This window comes from Miscanthus floridulus, chromosome 8, assembly GCF_019320115.1.
Source record: "Miscanthus floridulus cultivar M001 chromosome 8, ASM1932011v1, whole genome shotgun sequence".
Lineage (NCBI taxonomy): Eukaryota > Viridiplantae > Streptophyta > Magnoliopsida > Poales > Poaceae > Miscanthus > Miscanthus floridulus.
This window is the reverse complement of record NC_089587.1, coordinates 23,948,684-23,955,766: the sequence shown is the minus strand read 5'-3', so window position 1 is coordinate 23,955,766 and position 7,083 is coordinate 23,948,684. Positions and strand designations below refer to the sequence as shown.

The following is a 7,083-nucleotide window of genomic DNA, read 5'->3' as shown; positions in this document are numbered from 1 at the left end:
AAAAATTGATAAATCATAAATAGATATGTATTATTTTTGTCATTATTTTTTATTGACATATGTTAGGTTTTTCTTCCGTTGCAATGCACAGCAAATTTGCTGGTCACTACTAATTAGCTGGTTCGATGTCTGGTCCGAATTGTCAGGGTTGCGAGGCATATTCGCTTTCCCTCGGGAGACCAGACAGACGCAAACGGCTGCAAACCACCCCTTCTCAAGTTTCAATTCAACACCGCCGTCAGTCCGTCACCGCAGCACAGCACAGCGCCTCGCCACCTCCTTGCTCGCTTCGCTTGCTTTGCCCTTGCGCCTGCCCCCTTTCCCCGCCGTCGCCGCCGCCGGAGCCATGTCCGGCGCGGCGGTCCAGGCGGTGGAGCCCCGCCCAGCGGCAGCCGCGACGACCACCGCGGCGGCGTCTCCGGCCGCCACGACGGCTCAGCCCGCGGCGGCGGCAGGCGAGGGGAGCGATAGGGTGCGGCGGCCCAGCGCACGCGGCGGCGACGATGGAGCACGTGCTGCTGGCGCTGCGGGAGACGGAGGCGGAGCGGGAGGCGCGGATCCGCGGCGTCTTCGGCTTCTTCGACGCGGCGGGGCGGGGCCACCTCGACCATGCGCAGATCGTGGCCGGCCTCGTCGCGCTGCACGTCCCCGAGGGGATGACCGGCGGCGCGGGCGCCGAGGACTACGCGCGCGCGCTGCTCCGGGCCTGCGACCGCGACCGCGACGGCCGCGTCGGCTACGACGACTTCCGGAGGTACATGGACGACAAGGAGCTCGAGCTCTACCGCATCTTCCAGGCCATCGACGTCGAGCACAACGGATGTATCCTGCCCGAGGAGCTCTGGCACGCGCTCGTCAAGGCTGGTAACTGCAATGCCAACGCTCCTCGCCTTATTCCTTCAAATTTTTTTTTGGAGTACCTTATTCCTTCCTTTTAGTGATTCCTCTATTCCACCACCATAGCTCGATTCTGTGATGGTGTCGAATACTCGAATGAGGTTGAGTGAGAGAGTGTGAGACTCTGTGAATAAAATAGTGTTTTCCTGAGCTACAAATTTAAGTGTTCCTTGTGATGGTTCTAGACTTCTAGTGATGCCGTAGGGACATGTGCTCCTTAAAATAGGGAACTAAGATAGAGGCCCTTTCATAATTTGGGTATCCTTTTTTTTTCCCAAATTTGGTGATTAGGATGCAACACAAAGTATTGATGGAGACATACTGCATGGGATAGTTTCTTTTTGTGGTAAAATAAGTCATCCATTCGTGACAATCCTCAACTCTGGCTGTAAGTATCAGAGTGGCAAAGTTTGGGGTTTCCTGACATTGAAATTCTTTACCACGTTTCCTAATGTCAGCTTTGAGAAAGTCCTTTTTTTGACATGAGAATTGTAGATGACAACTATGATAAATTGAGTTCAGTTCTATTTGTTACTACTTGAGCTATATTGTTTCCCTTGGAAATTGAAACTACAAGGCAATGAATACTTCATGAGTTGAGTTAGAGAGTTGGAGTAAGTATTGATGGTGGTGGTTATGAAGCTCAGATTTTTTTTTTCACCAGGGAGGTTTATGGCTTGGATAAGTTTAGGCAGTCCCCATGTGGAAATTCTACGACTAGTTGTTGCTGACAGCTGTGAGAAGATTAGTCCCGTTGAGTGACCTGGTAAATGTAGCTGAAAGTCTGAAACCTTGAGGGGGAGGTTGAGGGCATACAATATGGTTGATTGGAAGGTATCTGAATGTTCATGTGCTGTGTGCCATTCAAATCAGTTCCAGGACAGCCCTAAGCCAATGCCAGCAGTTTATGGACTAGTACTTGGAATGCCCATCATAACATGCGATGCTTCCATTTTAGCATTGCAATGTGCTTCACCATTTCAAAATTTTAATCAGTTTCGATATCTTAATAACTGTCTAAGTCACCATTCTGAAAATAGGAAGTAGTTCCTTGTATGTGAAGTTTTTTTTAGCTTTGAATAACGCAGTGCGGTGTATTTGTCGAAACTGGTAGTAATTGTAAATAGCTATGTTCCGAAGAGCTGGCTGATAAATCTAGTCTTTGTGATATGTCTTACAAGTATACCAGTTTACTGTTTGCAGGTATAGAAATTGATGATGAAGAGCTTGCAAGATTTGTTGAGCATGTGGATAAGGACAACGATGGTATTATTACTTTTGAGGAATGGAGAGATTTTCTTTTGCTTTATCCTCATGAAGCAACCATTGAAAACATATATCATCACTGGGAAAGAGTCTGCCTTGTAGATATTGGTGAGCAGGCCGCTATACCGGAAGGAATAAGTAAACATGTAAGTGCAAGCAAATATCTGATTGCAGGAGGCATTGCTGGTGCAGCATCTCGTACTGCAACTGCACCTCTTGATCGCCTCAAAGTAAATATGCAAGTGCAAACGAACTGTACTACAGTTCTAGATGCGGTTAAGGGTATATGGAGAGAAGGTGGTCTACTGGGATTTTTTAGAGGGAATGGACTGAATGTGGTAAAAGTTGCTCCAGAAAGTGCTATAAGATTCTACACCTATGAAATGCTTAAAGAATACATAATGAAAAGTAAAGGAGAAAATAAGAGTGACATTGGTACTTCTGGGCGTCTCATGGCTGGGGGTTTGGCTGGTGCTATCGCACAGACAGCGATTTATCCCATTGATTTAGTGAAGACTCGTCTGCAGACTTATGAGGGAGGCAGAATTCCTAGCCTTGGCGCACTATCAAGGGATATATGGATACATGAAGGTCCCCGAGCGTTCTACAGAGGCCTTGTTCCATCATTGCTTGGCATGGTCCCGTATGCTGGTATTGATCTTACTGTTTATGAAACACTGAAAGAAATGTCCAAGACATATGTCCTCAAGGACAATGGTACACTTCTACCAGGATCTGTTTGTACTTCCACCCTTCTCATCTGGTGTTACTAAGTTATGATTTTCTGATGTAGATCCTGGCCCTTTAGTACAGTTGGGCTGTGGAACAGTCTCTGGAGCGCTAGGAGCGACATGTGTATATCCTTTACAAGTCATCAGAACAAGGTAAGCGGTAGATTTCATTGATAGCAATGTAGGCTTGTACAACCATGAAGGTCTGTCCCTCACACATGCCCATATGCTCCTTTTCATTAATGTTATTTGCAGAATGCAAGCTCAGCCAGCCAATTCAGAGGATCCATATAGAGGGATGACTGATTGTTTTCGGAGAACTCTGCGGCATGAGGGAGTTTCTGGATTTTACAAAGGGCTTGTACCAAATCTTCTTGAAGTGGTGCCAGCTGCAAGTATTACCTATCTTGTTTATGAGACAATGAAGAAAAGTCTCTCCCTAGATTAAGTGACTTTGTAGATTCTGCATATCAGCGGCTGACTGTATAGATAGTGTTGAGGCATGATCTTCCTCGTTGAGTAGGTGCTAACTTAATGACCCTGGAGTGTGAGATAGTATTTTGGCCTCAGGATACAGTTAATGCAGGGCATTCTCATTCTTATTGGCAGAAATAAAAATGTGATACCTGTCAAACCATCAAGGGCCCATATTGGAATGCAGGTAGTTGGCCTTCTTTGTAAGCCTCTACTACTGCTATTTCTATATATACTTCTTTTGCAGATTTTGGCAATATTCTGTGTTTTCAGTTTGCACTTAAGAACTCCTTATCAACCGCAGGAGTTCGGATTAGGGGATCGCACTAGGATTTTTGGAATTTATTCAATGTTGATTTAAGCTATGATGATTATGATCCAATCATATAGATGGAAGGATGCACTACAACTAGATTGCATCATACCTTAGCTGTGACTAGTTAATCCATCAGGGAAGTTGTTGAATTCTTCTGATTGACAGATCTCATAACGAACCAAGAATATTTCGTCAAAGATAAGTTCTTGGCAAGTTGCATGGTAATATGGTATCTTCATTGGGACTGCTAGAAACTGTTCGTGTTTTGAAGCATATTAAACAGTGAAAGTTTGAGATTCTCCTAGCAGCTTAATTTGATCTAATTAACTGACCTCAGTGCCATATGGTTTGCGCTATCTGCTAGGTGTTTGTTCTGAAACTTGCCTGTTTCTTGTGCCTTGGTAATTAATGTTCATGTCAGCATTACTTGATTAGCACCGTGTATTATGATGGAGATAATGTCAAATAGGCTGCCTGTTCATTATTTGGCTAGGTAAGGCTAGTTCTTGCTAGGAATGTAGCAGGAAGCCGATTTCATAAAATCACCAAACTCTTCAGCTTGAATTCACTTTTCTTTCAGAAGGAACTGCCATCGTATTCATGTGTAACCATTTTTTTTCCTTGCTCCCTTTCTTTGGCTGTGAGAGGCACCTGATTCCTAGATTTTTTTTTCAGTTGAAAATTGACATACACGTATGTATCGTACTGATTCAACCATTTCAATATTTGTCTTTCATGATTCCATTTTTTTTCTATGTGCACTGAATTTTCCCTTCTCTCATCATGGATTTCAAGGTGGAATAAGATGCTAGGGATATGTTTTCTAGTTTAAAATTGTTTATTTTAATGTATTGGAAAAATGTAACTCATTATATGCTATAAATGACAGAACATTAACATAAAAACATACAAGGGATAATTGGGTATGTACCACCCAAGACATTGCAGCATAATATGGATTCAAGTTGGTTTTATCTTTCTGTTTTGACCCTGATTTCCATATTTCAGTGTACAGGGCATCTCCTGCACCCTGCACCTAGTAAGGTGTTTGAGACGATTTCGTTGACACAACTTGCAACCGTTACAGTTGTGTGTTGTTCGACATACTCTAACTGCTTGTGCTTCTGAGATTTTGTCTTTATATTGAGCTCGCTCTTGCCCTGCATAAAAGTGTGCTGCCCGCCTGCTACCATATATATACGTATGTATTTGTGTACCATATATACCAAGTGTCGTCATGATCGACCTGTATTGCATAAGTGCGCAGCTCACAAATATGGTACCTAACTTGTTCGAGAGATGTATTAAGCCCTTGTTTAGTTTCAACCATAAATTTTTATATCCCCGTCACATCGAATGTGTTGACACATGCATGGAGTATTAAATATAGATTAAAAAAATAACTAATTGCATAATTTACGACTAATTTACGAGACGTATCTTTTAAGCATAATCAGTCCATAATTTGACAATAAAATAATACAGTAACACAATGCTAATGATGGAATTAATTAGGTTTAATAAATTTGTACATCCCATATAACATCCAATATAACATTTCAAAACTTTACCAGCTGGATTTAAACAAAAGCCCAAGAGACAGACTGATGCCTGCTTCGTAAGCCAACGCAATCCCCAGCTACAGATTTCGTGGAGCGCGACTGGAGTGATGGTGCATTGCTGGACAGACCTGATGAGAGGAAAAAAAAAAAAGGGTCGTGTATGCCTGGAAATCGCTGCAACTACAGCTGCAGCTTTTTTGGCCTTTTGCTACAGTAAATTGTGAGACGACATTTTTGCAGCCGCAGCGCAGCACAGCCGAGCATACGGCAGATTCCAGATTGGTCCTGAAATTGTGAGAGCGTGTACGACTATGAAATTCTCGTATGCTCAGGGAGTCAGGGAACGTAGTCTGTGATCTACAGTACTAGTACACAGGAGATCCACGAGGTTTGTTAATATGTGTAATTGCGCCGTTTATGTAAAGCAAAAGTGTTCAGATAGGTTCCGGTCTGTTCTGCTATGCTCTGCTTTAGGGTTCACACGAAGTTTCGTTAGTTCAAAAGACCGAACTGGAGAGATCCAGAGATAGTGCGAGGAAAGCAGGAGGCAACTGACAAACTTCGTGGATGCCTTTTTTTTTTTCCATGTAATGTTCTAGTCTTCTAGGAAGGAGCTGAAACCAGAACGCCTGAAAGGGAGCAGACCGATGTGGGCATGCCTTGCCCACGATGGTGCTTTGGCAGTGGCACCCACCCTAACAAGAAGGGCCCGGTACATGCACCGTCATTTGTACACAGTGCACACGTGCCTTTGTTGGTCTCCCCTGCAGGACGGGCGGCACGCCTTAGACTCCGGCGACGATTTAGATATGAGAATCTTGGTTCGTTTTAGAGACAGTGAACCTCAATTGTCAATATGTTTCTCATAAAGTCTAATATGGGTGGGTTATGTCATAAAAGACTTGGTCATATTGGAATGAAACAATTGAACAAATTAATTGAGCATGATCTAGTTAGGTACTTGAAAGATATCATATTTGAGAATGATAAGCTATGTAGTACATGTCAAGCTGGAAAACAAATTGGTAACGCACATTCTAAGAAGAGTGCGATGAACACGTCTAAAGCATTTGAGTTATTGCATATGAATTTGTTTAGGCCAACTACATATACAAGTATTGGTGGCAACAAGTATGAATTTGTGATTGTGGATGATTTCACTAGATATACATGGGTGATGTGTTTGCAACCTTCAAGACATTCATCCAGAGAATTCACAATGAGTTTGAAACAACCATCAAGAAAGTGAGAAGTGAACAATATAAGTGAATTCAAAAACACAAAAGTTGATGATTTGTGTGATGAGTTTGGAGTTATGCATCAAATTTCGGCCAACTACACTACACAATCAAATGGCCTAGTTGAGAGGAAGAATAGAACCTTGATTGACATGACAAGATCAATGTTGAGTGAGTACAATGTGAGTCATACGTTTTAGGCCGAAGCAATCAACATGGCTTGCTACTATAGTAACCGCCACTATTGTCATCTCATAATGGAGAAGAAACCATATGAGCTCTTGAATGAAAGAAAGCCTAATATTCGGTCTGTTCGCTGGTTGGTTTGTTGTGAGAGGAAAATACTGTTGGCTAACTGATAAGCCCTAGTTGAAACCAACAAGCGAATAGGTTGATTGCATACTTTCAGATTTTTTGTTGCAAATGCTACATATTGAAGAAAGACATTAGATTGAGCAAGTTTGAGAAGAAATACGATGAATATTTCTTGCTTGGTTACTCCACTACTAGCAAGGTTTATAGAGCTTGGAATTTGGCTAGTGGTACTCTTGAGGAGATTTATGATGTGAAATTTAATGAAATCAATGGTTCCCAAGAGA

General features: G+C 42.7%; 1 pseudogene; it reads left to right on the top strand.

The window, feature by feature from the left end:
* The first annotated feature begins 220 nt into the window (after positions 1-220).
* Positions 221-3,704, top strand: LOC136471362 (calcium-dependent mitochondrial ATP-magnesium/phosphate carrier protein 2-like; annotated as a pseudogene).
* Positions 3,705-7,083: the final 3,379 nt, after the last annotated feature.